Source organism: Phasianus colchicus, chromosome 6 (assembly GCF_987193195.1).
Source record: "Phasianus colchicus chromosome 6, bPhaCol1.hap1.1, whole genome shotgun sequence".
In the NCBI taxonomy this organism is placed as follows: domain Eukaryota; kingdom Metazoa; phylum Chordata; class Aves; order Galliformes; family Phasianidae; genus Phasianus; species Phasianus colchicus.
Window position 1 is genome coordinate 43,760,710 of NC_143441.1, and position 20,080 is coordinate 43,780,789.

The following is a 20,080-nucleotide window of genomic DNA, read 5'->3' on the forward strand; positions in this document are numbered from 1 at the left end:
GCTTTCTATTGAGATTTACATTCTGCTGAGAAGGATTAATTAACACTTATTAATATTTCTTTGTTTGTCTCATCAGACTGAGATGAAGTTACAACCTTACTTAGAAAATATGCAGTAGACTGAGCATCATTTATTTCTAAAACAGGCAAAGCACTTTTGCTAAGCAAACCTTGGCAGAAGTCATCATCCCTCTTAAACATTCCACTTATTTGGCAGAACAAGAGGATGAACAGATGTAAAAATTACCAGTTTGGTGAAAGTTCTTAAAAAAAAATATATAATAGTACTTCTTGTCTGTATTTGTATATATTGTGAGGTACAGAGTTTTGCTTTTCCTTTCCGTTTTACTGGATTTCTAGCATTGTGTAGGTTTTGATGAGTTTACAAAACCTTTAGGCTTTTGATAACATCTTTTCAAAATCATGTGCTTCTACAAAAATCTTCCCAAGTTTCTGGTCATCCAAGTTAAATTACAAGACAAGACTCATACTAATAAACTTATTTTTGCATTGTCAAAAGCAATTCTTATTTCTTCTACACACTCCTAGGCCTCCCAAAAGCCAAATCTTTTGCCACTTCCCCTTCCCCTGCTGAAACAGTCTTTGCACTCTCTATACCTCTTTCCTCCCAATTCCTTTCAAGCATATACACCTCAAAGCCACATTTGTGGAACACCCTTTGAGGGCCCTTATTCTCCTCGGTCACTGAACATTGGCCTTTAGAAGGGCTTGGCTCTTCCCATTGACTGTGCAGAGCAGCCTCTGGCTCTCTCAAATCATCTTCTGACATCAGCCACATAATTTTGGGGCTCTGAAAGGCCTAAATGGGAAGCACACAAGCTTCAGAATCTCCTCATCCTTAATATTTGTAAGCTAGTAATAATTTACCTGTGTAATTCTAAGGGATGTTAAAAAGTTAACCTTCATAACAATAATGCATAAACCTTTGCAGATATGTAAGAACAGATACTCTGCTACTTACCACGAGAATTTTGTGACCAATTAGTTAGCATTAAAATGTGTATTAATTATATTGAGCAATTCAGGCTGTGGAAAGCAGCCTCTAAAAGGGAGGGAGATATGAATGCCAATTGTACTTACCACCTTGTATAAAAGTTGCATAATTTCTGCTGTTTACTTCAGACATGCAGCAAAGGTGGAAAAATCTGGGCACGGAGTGTTTACTATTGGAACAAAACACTCCAACAAGAAATTTGCCTGTAGAAGCAAGGTCAGCGTACTTTTTCATGGTTTATACTTGGCTGAAGCAAGTAAGCAGAAGCCATTTCGTCCTGAGTAATGCACATATATCTCTGTGATTCTGGTGTCATTTTTTGCTTTGTAACTATGCAGAAGATTTAGTTATGTGGGAAGCTATGAGAAAAAACAGCTGTCTGGCACACATGGTGGCTTATCTTAAAGTGGGAGAATCAAAGCGAAACTTGCACTGTTTGACACACTGATGTATTAAGCCTGCTGTTATCCAGATGTAAAAAAGATATTTATAGATTAACTGGTGTTAAAGAAAATATTAACTATTTACAAACTTAGGACACATTCAGGGTGGAAAAAAAAAAACCCACAAAACTTCTGTAGCCTATTTCTAAGGCATTATATTATCCTTTGTTTAATGAAAGGACATAAGTTTACCTTTTCCTCTTTTGTTATTTTCAATAGAAAGACAAAATATGCACTTGCCCAGAGTACTAATGTTTATGTGAGGGTGAAACCCCCACACACTGACTCCTCAAACACAGGATTTAAAAGGCCCAATGCACTAATGTCATATAACACTCCTTCAGCATTATCCACAGGATGGATCAGCTTTTCATCCTGCTAGTTATGGGGAAAACTATAGCAGCTTGAATGCCATTGTATAGGAATTCTTGAGGGATGGAGAGTTTAAAATAATTTTTTGATGTATAACATTTGATGTTATTATCCTTCTTATGTCCTGCTAGAGGACGATGAACTTGCAGGATTTCTTTGAGTCAGGATTTCTAAAGGCAAAAGTTCCTGTGTTTGAAGGGTCCGTACTGTATACATCTGATGTTTGACGAATTTTTGCAGCAGCATAATCACAGGGAGATAGGATTAAATATGCTAAGCTGAACAGAGCACATTCGTATCGCATCCCCACAGTCATCAGTAAAAAAGCAGCAGCTCTGGAAGCAGGAATGGTCCCTGGGAATATGCAGACTGCAGCCTGGTGGAGAAGCGTTATGTTTCATACATCTCACAGAGTTCTGAACTGAAAAGGTATTTGCCCACGGGACTCCGGAGGTGCGTGCATCTCTTCTTAGTGAGCTGTATATACGCACGTTGATAATAACCACACGAGGGCAGAAGAGATCAGACATCTGCAGACAGCAGCCTGATGTAAAAGAGGCAGCGAGTTCTGATATTTTTGTAAGGGGTTTTCTATATTTATCTATTCACACACATACACATCTGGAATTATTTAAATATAAATATATAGATAGAATACATGTACACAGTGAATATATATTTATAGTGTGCATTTGTAAATATGTATTTCTGGAAAGTATGAGGAAAATTAGTTTGGTTTTAATTTTGGATTGGCTTTAGTAGGGATCTGAGAATAACACAGACATAGAAAGACTTGAGCCATATTTCCCTCTCATTAAAGTAAGCTGACAGTGGTTTCTTCAGTCTTTGCTACTGTACAGGTAGGAGGCTGTGATTGAGTGAGACAAGGATCAAACTCTAAAATGGGGAAAACCATACAATCTTAAGGGCTTCTATGACCAGGGATACCCCCATTTTACTAACTTCAAGTGTCCTGTACTGAGCAACTGGATGAAGCAAGTTTTGGTCAGACCAAGCACAAGTCAAAAAAATGAACTTCGTTATTACTGATCTACACAGTTACACTGAATACACAGTGCATACCAGTGTTTAAAATCTCCCAGCCTCACTAAATCAAAGTGATCTCAGATATGCTATTTATTTTTTATAGGCAGCCTTGTAAAAATTATTTGTCGTGCTTGTATGTCTGGAACGTGTCAACAACACTGCAGGCACCGAACCAGCTGATAGTAATTACTGGGGGGGAAGGAAAGAAGAAAAGAAAGAAGAAGAATTAGGAGCAAAATTAACAACTGAATTATATGAGGAAAATTAAAAGAAGCTTAATTGAGCAGAAGACTGAGAGCCGCTTCCCCAGAAATCCTATCCCAGCTTGCCATCTTATTCCTTGTACAATGCCAAATAAATCTAACATTTCTGTTTCTCGTTGTTGCGAGGATTAATTAGTGAGAGGTTGCACAACAATTGGGAAAAAAATAAAATAACAGAAAATGCTGAGTATTGTTATGATGTGTTTGAAGCTCCCTGATCTGATGTGGGTGCACGTGGATGGCCTCTGCATTGCAAACTACATAGCAGCCATACTCTAACGGTGGTTGATTTCCGATTACCATTACATATTTAGAATAAGGAGAAAATAATTGTAATTCAAGTTTAAATTATGTTATAATTAAATTTAAGACACAAGTTGTGCTGGGTAAGCACCTTCTACCTTCTGTTGCTCTGTGGGGCACACTTGATAGCTCATTACTGCAGGGCAGCTGAAACACAAAGAGCAAGAACCCATCAGTGCTTCAGACCTGCGAGCAACAACAGCTCGATCACCACAAATACTTAATTGCACAACTGAGGGAGAGATAACATGGTGCAAGTATCAGCAACCTGATGCTAAGCTGTGTTCTCTGTAGTGCTTTTTGCAAGCAAGAGTAACACAATACGTCAGTGCTCACTGAGCCAAGGGTCTGAGCCTCCAGCCAGGAGGGCATGTTGCAGTACAGCACCCAGTACCTCTCCTCATCACCTGCTTGAAGCAGGAGGAGGACCAACGTTTCACACAGTCTAATAGAGACAGGATACGTGGGAATGGCTTCGAACTAAAAGAGGGGAAACTTAAGTGACATGTTCAGAAGAAATTCCTTACTCAGAGAGCTGTGAGGCCCTGGCACAGGCTGCCCAGAGAAGCTGCAGCTGCCCCATCCCTGTAGGGGTTCACAGGCCAGATGGAGCCGTGGGCAGCCAGGTCTGCTAGGGCAGCCCTGCCCGAGCCATTCTGGGATTCTGCAGGGAGAAAAGCAGCACTCCTGGCAGGCCCCAGTGACAACCAGAACCAGGCACTGGGATTGCAGGGCATGCCCTCTGATGTCTGTACTCAGAACCAAGATGTAGTCTGCAGTATTCAAGCAATTCAGCAGTTTACTTCCCCTCCCCTACCCCCCCCTTTTTTTTCCCCTCCATTGTTAACTGCTCAGAAGAAATATGGATGAAGCATGGTTTGCACCAGTTTTGCTGGAGAAAAGCAGCCTTGTACAAGAGAAGCATTTCTTTCTCTCCTCTTTCTTTCTGGTCTCATCTTCTGCTACCTTAAGGAGCAACATACATATATTAGTATTGGGGACTTGTGTCTCAGCCTATAGTGATGACTTCTTTCTGAGCTCTTGACCTCGCCTAGACAGGAGGAAGATTTCAAGAAGTGCCTGTGATGAATCACCACAAAGCCACTGTCTAAACTGATCTCTCACAAACTCACTGAAGCTCTCAACTACTGCATTGATATGAGCATAGCTGCTTCATTATTAAAAACAAAACAAAAACACAAACCATAATAAATACTAATTTTCGAAGTTCAAGTTGCCCTTAAATAATAAAGTGATTACTTACATTCTGGCTTCATTAAAGCTTAATTTTGTGGCTCCAGCTACCAGCCCACCACCATCTCATCCACGGCTAAATAGATTTGCATTGGTGCATCCAATAACAAGAGTAACTTGACAATCTGCTTGCTTTAACAGCAGCTGAAAAGGATTATCCAAATGGATTTTTTTAAAAAAAATAATCTGGTTCTCTAATCACCTGAGAGGAGAAACCTACACAGTTTAGATGCATGATGTTTGCCCTTCCCACCAGCCAATAACAACTACGTGTGGCAACACTGGCAAACTCAATACAGCTGCTCTTGTCTGTAGGTGGACCATTTTTTTTCTAGAAGTTGGTCAGCAGTGTTGAATTGCTTTGATTTTATGCAGCAAAAGATGGTCAGTAACAAAGTCTGTACCAAACTCCAGCATCTCCTGAGCTTTTAATTATTTTAGTGACCAAAATGTTGGTTTGCAACCTAAGAGCTCTTGCTAAAATGTAATTGTAATGTGTAGCCTTAAAAATGTTATTAAAAAAAAAAAACACAACACAGAATAAAGATAAACTGGAAAAGTACTTTAATTCACAAAGGAAACGTAGAGAAACCTATTTTGTTGGTTAAGCACAATCGTATCCAAATGCAATTAAGAAAGTGTTGGAAAACTTTATGAAGAACTGTGTTAATTTCAGAGTTAACCAGAATCTGTGCTGGGACAGACTGCAGGTAGGGAGACAGTGGCTATGGGAGGCAGAAATGCTAAAGTGAGGGGAGGGTGAGCAGGCAAGAGGAGTTGATTTGTAAGTTTGATTTAACTTCTGTGCCTGGAGACACAAGGGGCAGGGAAGATCAATTTGTCTCTTAAGTGAATTAAAAATAATTAATTTGTCCATAAAACAAAATATGCTTTGATTTAGAATATATTTCTCCATTCTTTGTCTCTGTTTAAAAAATAGCCATTCTTCCGATGGTCATCAGTACAACAATATTCTTAATTTAAAATGCCAGTCAGAATTCTTTGGTAGGTTACATGAATATATCGTGCACATCAAGGAAAATGATACAAAAATAACCAGGATAGAGGTGGTTTTCTGAAATTTGTTGGCAGCAGTCACACTTAACATGTACAGCTGCTGCTTTGCTGCTACCATGGGACACAGTTATTGCTGCCCTTCCGATAGCACAAGATTAAAGCAAGCATGCACTATCACTGATCAAAACATTAAGTTTGACAGCTCCTGTAAGGATGCCCTGCCAAAGCCTGTCAGTGACAGGGAAAGATACTTCAGGGCACTAATAGGACAAAAATGGAAAACAAAGGCTACAAGTAGGCTCTGTTCTAAAATGTAGGAAACTGGCTCTATGCACAGTTATTGCAGTTGTGCTTCAACATGATTTATCTGTCTGTTAAAGCAGGAACTGTTTCTGACATTAATATCTGGACTGATATTCAGATTAAGTTGCCTTCTATCTTTCCAATGAGTTATTTAACAGACTAAGCTGCTTGCACTGTTTCTTTTACTAAAAATGCTAGTATTCAAATTTGATAGGATTGTACAGCCTTTCTGCCTTCTACGTACCACTATTTTCTTCTTCAATAAATTCAAATTTGTTTTAGAGGAAACTACTTTTTGTATGAAACTGGTGAGTTTAAAATAAATATTCTGTGAAACTGTTTCCGTCCACAATGGTTCTGAACACCTCATGCTCACACTCTTGCTACGTATTATCTTGTTAGTAATGGGAAAAAATATTTATTATTTTGTGCACATACTTCTGTATTTGTGTCCAGTTTAGGAGATCAAAGTGTTCCTCTAGGTTTCTGGCTTTCTAGCTTCCATTGGACTAGACTTTTGAGAGCATCCAATGGTGCACGTTATACACCCTGCATCTTTGTAATATGATCAAATTAATCTTCTTCAGAAACCAGCCTGGGAATCCAAAGTGGGAAACAGGGAGGGAAGACTCAGAGAAAAGCCAGTTCTTGAAGCATGCTTGCTCAGGCTCATGTAAAGCAATGTTCCCCTGCTGTTTGATCTGTGTGGGGATGACAGTAAAAATTACATGGAAGTTTCTTCTGTTTTGGTGGCAGTTAGATGAGCTCTTTGCAGGGCAGATGTCGGAACTTGACTCTGTCCTGTTGCTGCTGCTCTTCTCTCTTTTCACCTCTGCAAATCAGGGAGAGACTCCCAGTCACCTGTAGGAGTCTCCTGTACAGCAGATTAATCAGTGGCAGTTAAGAACTAGGTTACTTCTTGAGGCTACTGGAGCTGCTCCCAGCTCACAGTTTGTAAAGGAGATCAAAAGCTGAACCTCTCATTTTGAAAAGATTAAGTTATTTGAAGTGTAGCTCATGCACTATTGCAGTGCACAAGACAGTTTGATATTGGTAAAGCAGTATTTTTTGTAAAGATGTCATGTGAAGAAAGACTGACTGAAATGCACCTATTCACTGGTAGGCTGTAAATTTGGGGATTTTTAGTATTACTTTGTTTTACCTTTTGCTTGAACAAGCAGTTGTGTGTGATGGATTTTGACAGAATCAGGGAGGATATTCTGAAAGGCAAAAATTATTTACATTTCACAGCTGGCTGAGTAGTGGTTTGTCTCTCAGTGCTGAATGTGGCACTGTGAATTCTGTCTCCAGCTCTTCTGTCCTAGCTGGGAGTCAGAACAGCAGCGTGGCTTTCCAGCCCCACTGATTCTGACAAGGAGCTCTTGGGAGGGTTTTCCATGGGAAATCCATGGGGAATTTGTGCCACCTCTTCAGGCTGCTGGTAGGAATAAAGGCAGTGTCATGCACTGTTCTGTGCTGTGTAAGGTGGGTGTCAGGAGTGTGATTTTTGAAAACAACCTGGCTGTAATTGTCTTAATAAAAAAGTGAAGTGATATCTTTACTGCCATTTTAAAGATACGGTATAACAGTATTTTCATAGAAAGAGAATATGTAAATTAAGTTGGAAACCTCAATGTTCAGTTTAGTGAAGTGAGTGGCACTGTTGGATTGCTGAGACCACTATGAAATTGTTGCTATTGGTTTTGTGGTGATGTAGTCATCTTGACCTGTGAGATGCTACTTATTCTACTGTTAAATCTACTTAAGTATATATATAATATATATATACTTATATATTATATATTTTATATATATACTTATATATATATAATATATGCCTTAAGTGACCTCATGTTTCTGTAGGAAGTCTTTTAAAGGAGTCTACTGAGTAGACTGTAACTGCATGAATTTAATCAAGAAAGAGAGATTTTAAAATATATAGTCCTTTTTTTTTTTTTTTTTTTTTTTTTAATGGAGTGTCTTCTTTTGATCACACTTGTTGACATTTCAAATTGAAAATCAGTCTCCTAGGAGCAACCACTGTGAGCCTCCCTAAAACCACACTGGGACTTCTCACTTTTGTCCATCCAGTAATACACTACCACGCACCTGGCACTGTTATGTGCAGAACAGAATCCAATCAGTGAAATACAGTGAAAGAGTATTGATATAGTGAGAATGACTTGTATGTGGCCTCTAAAAGCCCATAATAGCAACTTAATTGTTTTATCTATTTTTAAATACGTAATCACATCTACCTAAGAAAAACAATTGACATTCCTCCTGTGTATCCATTACTGCGTGCTACGAGTTGCCTTTACTGAGATGGTGTTGCTTGCACATGATTTGAATGAAAACAAATGCCTAAATGTAGCCCTTGGAGTTAGTTCAGACTGACCCCTTCCTGTGTGGTAAGAATATCGTTTTGTGATCCAGACTTACGTGATGTGTGAATACAGCCAGAAAACAGACAGCAGCTTGGCCACAGGTTTTCAGTCAGCAGTCTGAGTTTTTTGGGGCCTGAGTGCCTGTGCAATCTCAAGTTGTTTGAGTGGGACCTGCTTTTCCAGAACTGGCATTTGCTTGCCTTCCAAGATGTAGAGGTACCCGCAGTTCACAGACTGGTTAAGGGTGGAAGAGACCTTTGGAGCTCGCCAGGTACAACCCTCAATTCAGAGCACTCCACAACGCAGAGAAACTAGGAGCTCGTTTTAAATCTGAAACTGCCTTAAAGATGACACTTTGGCTCCTAAGCAGCACAGTGATCTTGAAAATTTTCAACCCCTGTTCTTCTGTGAAGAGGTGGAACAATAAAGGCAGGTCACTGAGTAAGAATGTACCTCCCTACAGGGCAAGGCATGTGTCCCAGTCTCATGTGGACTGAACTGACGTGTGCTAAAGGCTGCTTTCAAATGACTGCTGTAAACAGCACTTAATGCTGGGGCTAGGGAGGCCCTCCATATGGCATTTCCTTGTATCACCTCCCTGTGCTTTGCTGGCTGCTGGGATGTTGCAGCACTGCAGCTCCCAGTGATGCTCTGACCTTTTAATGGCACGGAGCACTGTTCAGTGTTATCTTTCTCATTTGTTTCATTCTGTCAAACCCCCACAGGGGGAAACTGGAAGAAACAAAACTTTTGAGACTTGAATCTTATGCACTTGGTTTCTCCTTGTGAAAAATAAATATTTGTGTAATAATCTATGGAACTCATAAAGCAGCTGTGAAATTATCTCAGTGTAAGATCTTGTGAGCGGATCCAGGATGTAAGAAAACAGCAGGCGAGATCTTGTCGACTCTTCTTTGAGAATAGTGCAAAACATCTGTCAATGAGAATACTGCCAACAAGTCAAGTTTGAAAGGCAGCTGTAGTGTATATGGCTGTACCTGCTGTGTTGGTGAGCACAAAAGGCTTTTGTGGGATGCAATGACCAGAAGAGTGCTGGGCAGCTGCTCCTCTCCCTCCTGCGAGAAGCACATTCCTGATGCCAGCCCTGTGCTCCTGTGTGCATCCAAATTCATATCTTCTTATTCTGCTGAGCCTTACCTTTTACCAGCCTTGACCCTGCCCTTAGAAGGTTCCCAGTTCTCTCCTACCTCCAACTACATTTTCTGGCTACTTACTGCGTATCAGCTGGGAACATTAATGTATATCAAAATTATATTTTGAAGAGTGGCTTTGGTTTTTATTTACACGCTAATTCAATATGTCACCTGGCATCATTTAGACTTTTCTAGTCAGGCTCCCTTTGCACCACATTTATCATATTACCTACTCTAGTTTTGTTTTCCTTTCCCCTTTCTCTGCCATCCCTGATTCACTCTGTGCTCCAGCTTTCCATTCTTTGTAAAAATATAACTCAGGGCATACTCTTTCTTTCTTTCAGGTCATTTGTTAGTAGGAAATATGCCTTTGTTGGATCTGTTGGGAAGTAGACCCCAAGTTTGTGCTAGTGCACTCATCTAATTTCTTTCAACCTCCTGAGAACAAGATGCTTTTTCCTGCAGATGCTCTATGTTCTCTTATTTCAGCACCTCTATCATTGTGAGCTTCACTCATTCCCAGTTCGTTTTCAGCCAAGCCATCCTGCTTTGCTTCATAAGTCTGCACCTCTTACTCTCTCAGCTGCCCTCCAGACATAGCTTTTCAGTTACAGCTGACATTGTTTTTTGACTGTTCTAAATTCTTAGACATAATCTGGTGTAGGGAACTTGCTTTGGCAGGGGGGTTGGACTCGATGATCTCTGGAGGTCCCTTCCAACCCCTGCAATTCTGTGATTCTGCGATAATCTCCAGTAATTTGGATGGACTTTTCACTGTTACATTTCTTACTGCTTAGCAATAAAAGGGGAAGAATAACACTGTACACATATATACTGTTAATGACTGTATGTCCTTATTATGTGAAGCATTACTTTGCCCTTATAAAAGTGTATATACTTCCACTGTATTACAAGGCACTGTAATAGACTCCATATTGCATTATTGTTCTTTATAGCCAGTGAATAGTATGTCACACCTCTCTTTACAAATAGATGCATTCTGCAGTGCTTGACTGGTAGAATCACCTGTACCACGCTCAGCCCATATCCTGTTTGTACAGAAGTAAAGCTCAGTGATGCATTCGCCAGTATTTAGAAAGTCACTGGAGAATAATATTTAACCACTCTGACTGGCTTCATTTCTACAGCTGGAACTCCTTGATATTGAAAAAATAATATTTTTCTTCATTCAGCTTACAACTAATTTATGAAACTCTCAGTTGTGGTTCTTGCACTGACCCAAGGAATCTGCTACTAGCTACTGCAGCCAGGGGAAGAGAGTTACACACTGGTGCCTGCTCTGATCTTCTACGTGAACTTCCAAATGCTTTACAAATCTAAACCCCAAGATTTGCCATTTCAGATTCTTCTGATGATACTGGGAATGATTCTCCCACTGTCTGTTTGGTAGATTTTTAAGCATTTTTTGGCTACTATTCAGTGGAAATGTTTGAGTAACACAGAAACTGGCATGGTGAATATCTGAAGCTTTGGAGTTTTGCACAGCCTTACCAACTGCACTATCACACCTGAAGAAATTACACGTTGTTCTATGTGGGCACTCCATATATGCCTCACAGAGATGGCAAAATTCAACACAAATAATGCTGATCATAAACAGCCACGGTGTTTAACTCAGCCAAATCTACCACAGTCAAATGGAATGTTGAAGCTAAATTTTTGGCAACTTGCTGGTTGGATGTAATGCTGAATCTGTTGCTTCAGGCTAACAAAAAAGAGAAGAAAAAAAAAAGGAAATAAAAGTATTAACAATACAGAATCCATTATAAATATCAAAGAGGTGGATTTTCTCGAGAAATATTGTAGTCTAGTACTTGTGGCTTTCTTTATATGCTGTCAAATAGCATATAAAAGTTGTGCTTTGCTTGAGTAATCTCTTTTTCTTTAAAATGTTAAATGATGCTAATAATGTATGGAAATAAAGCACTGTAGCTTATGTCTACATTTGATCCTGAGAGCACGTAAATAATGCTGTAAGCAACTACACCATATGAGCATCTCCGGGTGTTAGTTTAGACTGGCTGCAGCTGGGCCCTGGGCTGAACCCTGGATCTGAAGCCCATGAGGACTGTGCTTGGAGCTGCCTCTGGATTTACCCAAAGGAAGCCCTTTATGATCTCAGAAACCTCCTTGTGATGTGAATAAAATCATGGGAAGGGGGAAAAAAAACACCCTTCTGATCTGCACTAGGACATTAACATATGTATGATCCTAGATGAAGTCAAAAAAATTCACTGGACTTTCTTGTAAAATAAATCATCATAGGCTATTCTTGATACATCGTTGACTGTATATTCTCTCAATAGACAGTATCTTACTATCTAGTATCTTGACCAGAAACTCATACCTTTGCAAATTTAAATTACTCTTTTTAGAAGATGTGAAATGTATATATTTTGTTTCATCTCATCCCACTCCTCAGAGTAAGTTCTAAATGTTGGTTTAGTGTTTCTACAGCAAGATTGCTTTCTGAAGAGTTTCCCTAGGAAACCTGTGAAAAATGTTAGTGTGATTTCTGCAAAGTTTGTGGAGCCCATAGAGTTCCATTGGCAGTAATCTTTGCACTATGCATCTTCCAAGCCCTGGAGAATGTAAGTTTGCACATGTGTTCGATCTTTGTTACCACATTATTAGGTCTTGACAACAGAAGGTACACACTAACTCATGGTGGTCCATACTGCTAACTGGGACTGCAAAAGATAATTGCACATGTTCCTCATAGCCAGCAGTTTGTGTTATTTACTGCTGTAGATGTATTAATACAAACATAACCTTGGTGATCTGTTCTATTTAATGCTCACTAATAAGCTGTTATGGGATATCAAGCCCCCTGTGCAAATGCAAATTCTTCAAAATGAAAAAGTGAAATGAAAATGAAAATGCTTCCCAGCTGTGCCAGAGGAACATCCTAACGTGTGCAATATCCATCTTTTTTTTAAGGTATCTCCTTGTGTGGCTCTTCTGCCTTCCTTTAGCCACATCTTCCCTAATCCAACACACGCTTTCCCCTTCAGCTCTCATGCCATTGCAGAGATGTTCTTCCATTGTTACAACCATCACTTTGGGGTATGCCAACCCCAGCACAGGCTGTCCTGCACAGGTCAGCCATGGTCCAGGCACACAGATGGATGTGTGCTCAAGCAGAGGAGCACATGGTGGGAGCTTGGATACTGAGGGAGCTCCTTCAGCTGGTATGCAACATACCACAAGAAATAGCTATTGAGGAACAGCCTGTAATTACTCAGTGCTCATGTCCACTGGGAGTTAGATTTTCCAGCCAGCAATTCTTTTGCAAGGGGCAACTTGGGGCAGAAGGAGGGAGAACACAGCCTTTATGCTTGCACTAGCAGTGGTAAACTCTCCTCTCTTCTAAGAACAGTTGGGGACTGAGCTGCTGAAAGATTTGGTAGCTGACCACAATCTTCTTTTGGTTTTCCTATAGCTTTCACAGTGGTTGTACCTCAGGACATGACAAGTGCTGATCCAGTATTTGTTCAGGTGAACAGCCCCTCCCTCCCCCATGGGTTCTTTCCTTTCCCTCTTATCTCATTTGAGAAAGAAAAGGAGACCAGGAAAATGCAGGAAAACAAAAGGTGACTGAAATTAATACTTAGATTTATTGGGAAAAATAAGTTCACTTCCAGACTCTACTTAATATATTATTTATTTCTCTTGTTAAAGTGTTTTGCTCAGTTCCATGGAGATGACAGAAAATGACCGAAACATGAGCTTGTTTGAAAAGCTATTGGAGCACGTGTGCTCCTCAGGGTACAGAGAGTTCCCAATGCTCACTGCTTCGGAGGGAAAAGGCAGTCCTCCTTTTCTGTCATGTTGCAGTCCTTACTCACTGGAAGTTTCTTGGAAAGCAGGAGTGCATTTCCAGCTCTGTTTGTTCATACCAGCGTTTGTTATGCAACTTTTGGCAGTGCAGTTTATAATACATTCCTTTACTATTTTTCTCTTTGTGCTGTATTTTGTATGATCATCAGCTGTTTTACTTTTTTCTCATCCTTCAAAATCTGGATACACGGTTCTTATTTAGGTTCTCTTTATGGGAAATATGACTTTTATTACAATTTTGCTGACAAACTGATGTCTCTTTACATCTTCATTGTTACACCTTAAAATCATTATTTGCATTTAAATCTATTTTTTTCTATTTAATTCCTTAATTCATGTTTCAAATCTAACTCTAGGTCCTACTTTTATCTCATTTTAAGGCATCTGCACCTTCGGTCAAACCAAATTATAATGAGTGAGTACAGTTTTAAACCCAAATGTTAGTTAAATCTTAACTAACTTTTTTTCTCTTTGTTTTCTTCTTTCATTTAGTTGAGCACATGCCCTGCAGTTTGTTTGTGGCATGTGCTATACATGTCTTGTGTTATACCTGAGCAGAGGTGGCAGCTCCATGCAAAGAGAACAGAATTATTTTAAAAGGGAATATCTTCTGGAGGAGAGAAATTCTTATTTTCTTTTCACCTCTGATTGAAGCCTGATCCATGAAGGCCTAGAGCCAACCCCCTGGGCAGCCAATGTGAGGTGTCACTACCCTACACATTTACTTAAGTGTTTAGATTCTTTGTGGTGAAATGAATGTGTTTCTGTCAATCTGCAATAAGTTATCTGATAGGCTGTTTGTTTTTAATAGTCCTGCACGGCCGGTGGTTGGTCACTTTGGTGAAGGACTGAGATACCAGTGCCTCAGCTCTGGGTTTGGGGCAGATTCGCTGAATCAAATGTCCATGACAAACTCTCTGGGAGAAGTGTCAGGCCAATTTACAATCAATTGCTACAGACAGTAGAAACAGCTGCTTCCCATCCTCTCCCTTTCATTCACTGTTTAAGACAATTTTGGCTAAAGTGGAAGAAACTGTAGAATGCCCATTAACATACATTGCTTTATTTAGCGCATGCATTTTACTCCTCTTTCATTTGTTTCTAAACTAATCTTCATCTGCTGAGCCAAGAACAAACAACAGTAAGTATGAAATCTGGCAAGGCAGCAAAGACAGGCAAATGACTGAAGGGACAAGAGAAGGAATTTGCTTCAATGAGATTTTCAGCTCGCCACTGACATCAGACAAACCCTACAAGACTCTCAGGGCACCACTTGAAGAAAAATATTTTGAAACTATATTTTTTAAATTAAAAAATATATTTTTTAATTCTCCTATGTATGTAAAACAGTGACAGTGTTTGACTTAGTTGCCTACATACAGGTATGTAGTGACATCTGGGATACCCCAGATCTGTTTGGCTCCAGAAGTGCATAGGTAACCCCACAGGTCTTCCCAGCCCCATATGGGTGTTTAGAGTGTTCTGAACCATCTCATATCCCACAGCAAAGTGACAGTTTGACAGCTGAACTGAGTGTTGAGATTCACCATCAGAATCTAGGGATGGAGAATGAACACCTGGTGAGAACTCAGTGTGAATGTAATCTCAGATACCACCATGATATGTAATTTTTAATTTATATTTTATTTTTTTAGTTGTTAAGATGAGGTTTATACATAATGCTGACATAACTTAATAGCTTGTTGGACCATATGTCACTTGGATCCTGGATTTCCCCTTACCCTGTCTACCCTGCATGTCCAGCCAGCAGCTGATGCTAGAATCAGCTGTTAGACAGTTGCCTGATGTTAGGAGTTTCAGTGTGATGCTGCTCAGCAGCAGTTTGACTCAGTAATTGTGAACACCTGAAGACATCCAAGGCAGAGCTGGAGGCCAAGCTGGATGGAGCCCTGGGCAGTCCAAACTGGTGGGTGGTGACCCTGCCCACAGCAGGGGGTTGGAGCTTAATGATTTTCAAGGTCCCTTCCAGCCAAAGCCATTTTATGGCTGTCAAACCCACTCACTGTTTTTAGCTGAAGGTGTCATTAAGCCTGATGTCTCCATGTGCTCCTCTTGATGCAGTTGTCCCAATGTCCCCCTCACCTTTTCTGAACGAGCATTAGGAGGCATATGACTGTGTCCTAGAAAAAGCTTCTCTCAGCCACAAGCGTTCCAGATTTCAGCGCTGTTTTTTTTTTTTTTTTTTCTTCTGGGTTTTTATGTTCTGCAAAGCTACGGTAAGTTTTTCAAAGACGTTCCAATACCTTTTTCATGAATCAAATCTTCTTCCTCTTCCTGGTGGGTGCTTATTCTTCCACATTTATCTTCTACATGAAAAAGCAAAGAAAAAAAAGAAAAAAAAATACTAATTAATCAATGCCTTCACCTGGAAAGAAATCTCTTGTGTCTGCCAAAATACTGCACTTGAATCTATATTTTAAACACAACGTGATCCTTTTCCAAAGAATATGTCAATACTGCCCTATGACATTTAGAATTGTTAGCATTCTTTCCAGAGAAATCTAGATCTATAAATGATTTCTTGTAATAACGAACAGAAATAGCTACATTTCCTTTGAAGTTAACATGGAGCCCCTCAAACTGCGGTGAATCCCTCCACCAAAGTGCGTGACTAACAAACGTCCACATTTTCAGCCGAAGACCAACACATGCCTGTGCTATGTTAGCTATTTTCTAGACCACACATTTTTATCATTCATCAAAGTTTAGTGTCTAGGTTTATTTTAGTCTTTCACATAAATAAGATGAAAGCTCTAGATCATCAGTTCTTTCTGCTTTTATTTACTGGAAAATATTTCATACCACTTTCAGAGATTAAGATTTGGTAACACTTTATTTTAGCTGTCGTATTATTTTAATTTATGGAGTGTTCTCAGTAATAGCAAAGATCATAACAGATACCTTTGGTATGAAGTGGGTGAGCACTTGTGGGGAGTCATAGAATCATAGAATATTCTGAGTTGTAAGGGATGCATAGGATCACGGAGTCCAATTTCTGGCTCCGCACAGCACCACCAAAAATTAGAATGTATGTCCAAGAGTGGTGTCCAGACACTTCTTGAACACTGCCGTGTTGATGCCATGACCACTGCCCTGGGCAGCCTGTGCCAGTGACCAAAACTAAGTTAGTTCCAGATCCTAAAGCAGTACAGGAGGAAACAGAATGGTCATAGTTACGTATACATAATAATGCAAGATAAGCAAGAAATGAATATTGAAACTAGGAGCCAGGTGTTACTGGAGTAGAGCAATTTCAGAACTGATCTGTTAATAGAGGTTGCACCTGAGAGTTGCTCACTTTCAGTGCCCCAAATCCGAGCATGAGAAAAGGGTAAAACATCAGAAAAACATACCCAGCTTAGAACCAACTATAGTTATTTCCATTACTTTCCTTTTTAAAATTTTACATGGACTTTGGAGGCTCAGAATTTGAAGATGTTCATCATTTTGATGGTCAGATCAATAAAAGAAAAACTGCGTTGTAACAAAATTTATCAAATCTGAAATCGGGGGAATTCTGATGTCGAAGTGTAAATAAAATATTGATAGGATGTTGATTCTTAAGCTATCTTGAGAAATACAGGTCACGTGTCAGTGTGTGATAACTTGTGATTTGCTTTACTCTCCCTGGCCTTCACATAAGCAGCTGTATCTGAGTCTGTGCAGTAAGCATGTGGCAAGAAGACTGAACACAGCATAGTTTGATGTTCAGAACTGTTGTACGCTCTTTTTTAATGAATGCTGTGGGAATTAGATGTTCAGTTTGCAAGGAGCTTGAATGATGTGAAGTGTCTTAGCTGTGAGCTGAGTGCTTTACAGCCTCCTGTTGTGCTGAGTTAACATCCTATAAATGGGAAAAGCTCAACAGGCAGGAGGAAAAAAAAAAGGAAGGAAAATGTTCTTATTTAAAGGAGAAAGACAAGGGGAGGAAGCCTACCCAGAGATTAAAAACTCCAGGAGTTCTGAATCTCTGAACTAAAAGAAGAAAAAAACCTGGCTAAAAATATCACAGGAATCCTTGCCTAAGCAAGCTAAGGTCTATTACATAACTGTGAATCCTGGCAATAAGCAGGCTTGAGCACAATGTATTCCTACAGCACTGCAATCTGTCTGAGTTTAAAGTGTGTCCTGTTTCCATTTATGTCCAGGTGTGGTATTATTATCCCTAATACCAGAAACTGAGGTGAAATAAATTTATACTGTGAGTACTGGGACTTCCACGGATGAACAGCAGTTCACAGGAACAGAAGGAGTTTCTCCAGAAGTCATTCCTGGGCAGTGGATCACTTTACTTTAAAATAAATTCCATCCTTGGTGTATTTTTCAAAATGTGATGATCCAGACAAGACTGACTGATATCTTTTCTGAGATGGTGAATGTTGTGGATGATGAGTGTTTGCTGAGAGGGTGACTGGAGTTACCTGGGATGTCCCTGCTCTGTACTAAGCACTGTTGCTGGCTTAGCAGAAAAAAAAAAAAAAAAAAAGAGGATGGCCTTGCTGGCTGTATTGCTTGGAGATCAGAGACATTAGAGACATTTTTCAGTGCTGTTGCTGGCTTCTGGAAGAAGTTATTCAGTGCAGACGGCTACCTGTGGAAGCCCCAGAAACCTTTTTATACCCTCCCTACTCTCAGGAAGATTAGAACACATCTGTTTTGCCAGCAGTTCTCCTGAGGTTTCCACAGGTTATCCCTGTACCATCCATTTTATCTAAGTTGATTTCAGTCTTTAATATCCTCAAATCTTCAGTGAAAATTGCTATACAGTAAGTCAGATGAGCAGATACAACAGTTTCTTACATAAAATTTTATGAGTTTTTAAAGATGAAAGAAGGATAAGCAGCACAGTCAGCACTTTGCAGTCTTCTGAGACCTCATCTTCTCCAAGGAAATGACAGATATTGATCAAACATAACAACTCAGTAAAAATGTAAGATGAGTTCACCGTGGATTACAATTTAATCCTTTTAATAGAAACTTGAAGTTACAAGGAGTTTTTAGTTTCCATTGGTTAGCTTTTCCTCTTAGCTGTAAGTTAGTCAAGTCTAGTCCAAGGTGGTCAGAAGAGGCTTTGCTGCTCATACATACAAACAACAAAACCAGGGCAACAAGAAAAAAGAAAGCACCCTGCCCATATCTGGGCAGCTAATTAAGTGCCCTCTCTTACAGCTGTAATGCACACTTGAACATCTGTCCAGTAGTGTAGGACCCAAAACAGATGCCGATTGTTATTGACATAATAAAAGAATTTAGCCAGACCAAACCAACCAGCTGACAGCTGCACCAGCAGTTTGCTGAGGCCTTGGAGAGGCTGTGGAACTACATGAGGTTTAGTAACCACTCCTTCTCTACATAAGGCACACAGCCAAGGGAAGTTATAGAGCACGATTTGCAATTATCATAGATAGGGCAGTAGGATCTCAGAGTCAAAAGGGATGATTAAAGGCTCAGGAAGACAGTATAGTTAGGTCATATTTATGCATTAGAGAAGCTGACAACTGCAGGGGACTAATAATGGAACACAGCATCCTTTAGCAAAACTGATTTTGCTGGGGAAAAGAATAAAAAATTCAATGGCATATTCAGCGCTGCAGCTCCTAAGTACTGCTGTCTGACTTTGATGGACACCTAAATTGCTCTGCCTTAAATAAATATTAAGTATGACAAAGGAAGAGATTTAGAGCCACCATCAGCTAAATCAGCCCATAGAAATTGATAGAAAGCTTTAAGATGAAATTATTCCTCCCTTGCACACAGGTGCTCAAGATTTTTTTCTGTTGCCTCTGTGTATTTTTCTGTTATGTAGGACATGTTTACCTTCTGCTGACCAAAGTGTGGGTTTCTACACCCTTGTTCTGACCCAGTTCCACAAAAAAGATCTTTTTTTTTTTCCCCACCTGAATGATGGGCTCAGACTCCTATAAATACTATTTGCAGACACACTCAGCAGGAGAACTGGAGTCTAAAATACATTAGAAGGCACACTTCCAGAAGAACTCATAAATTTTCTGCTTGGGACTTGTACAAACAAGAGGTATACAACTGTACGATCAGTAGGTATACAGAGGTTAGGTTTAGTAAGATTATTGCAGTGGAAAGATAATCAAAATAAATAGAAATGCTCACCAGTGTCATAGGCTCATAGGAAACTCCCCAAGGAGCAATCTTCAGAAGGAGATTCTTCCTCAGTGTCAGTCAACAATTAAATGGGATCTAGAGAGATGCAGCCAGGCTCCACCCCTTCTTGTAGCACAGGTGAAGTGCCTTCACCTGTGCTCCTGTGGCTGACTCGGTGCTTGCCTCAGGTGGTCAATCAGAGGTTCAGGTCATGATCAACAGTTCCCATACAGGACTGAGACTGATCAGTGTGTTTATTTTGTATAAGCAGATATATATCTTATATAAATTCAATTTTCTAGGCAAAGATAAAATCCTTTTCCTTTTTTTTTTTAATTTTTGATTCTTTATTAAAGAGTGATACGTGATATCAAACCAATGCCAGGTTACCTTTCCTTGTCTCACGGCCTAGAAAGTTTTAAACATTAGCTCCATTTACAGTGTTACCACAGATTGCAATTCACCATTGTACTCTTCTCAGAAACACATTTAGGGGTTCAGCTTGGCAAGAATCATGAGGTAGT

The 20,080-nt window shown here is 39.8% G+C and overlaps 2 long non-coding RNA genes across 3 annotated transcripts; both read right to left on the reverse strand.

Moving 5' to 3' along the window:
• Positions 1 to 1,601: 1,601 nt before the first annotated feature.
• Positions 1,602 to 4,757, reverse strand: LOC116244427 (uncharacterized). Its single transcript, XR_004170192.2, has 3 exons — positions 4,707 to 4,757; positions 3,541 to 3,589; positions 1,602 to 2,373 (listed from the first exon to the last, which is right to left on the reverse strand). It is a non-coding gene; the product is annotated as an uncharacterized LOC116244427 (long non-coding RNA).
• A 10,010-nt stretch (positions 4,758 to 14,767) lies between these two features.
• On the reverse strand, positions 14,768 to 19,647 carry LOC116244426 (uncharacterized). 2 transcript variants are annotated; one of them, XR_016467549.1, is made up of 3 exons: positions 19,566 to 19,647; positions 16,341 to 16,541; positions 14,768 to 15,745 (listed from the first exon to the last, which is right to left on the reverse strand). It is a non-coding gene; the product is annotated as an uncharacterized LOC116244426 (long non-coding RNA). The 2 variants fall into 2 exon arrangements; XR_016467550.1 differs by having other exon boundaries at positions 16,341 to 16,577; positions 19,566 to 19,643.
• Positions 19,648 to 20,080: the final 433 nt, after the last annotated feature.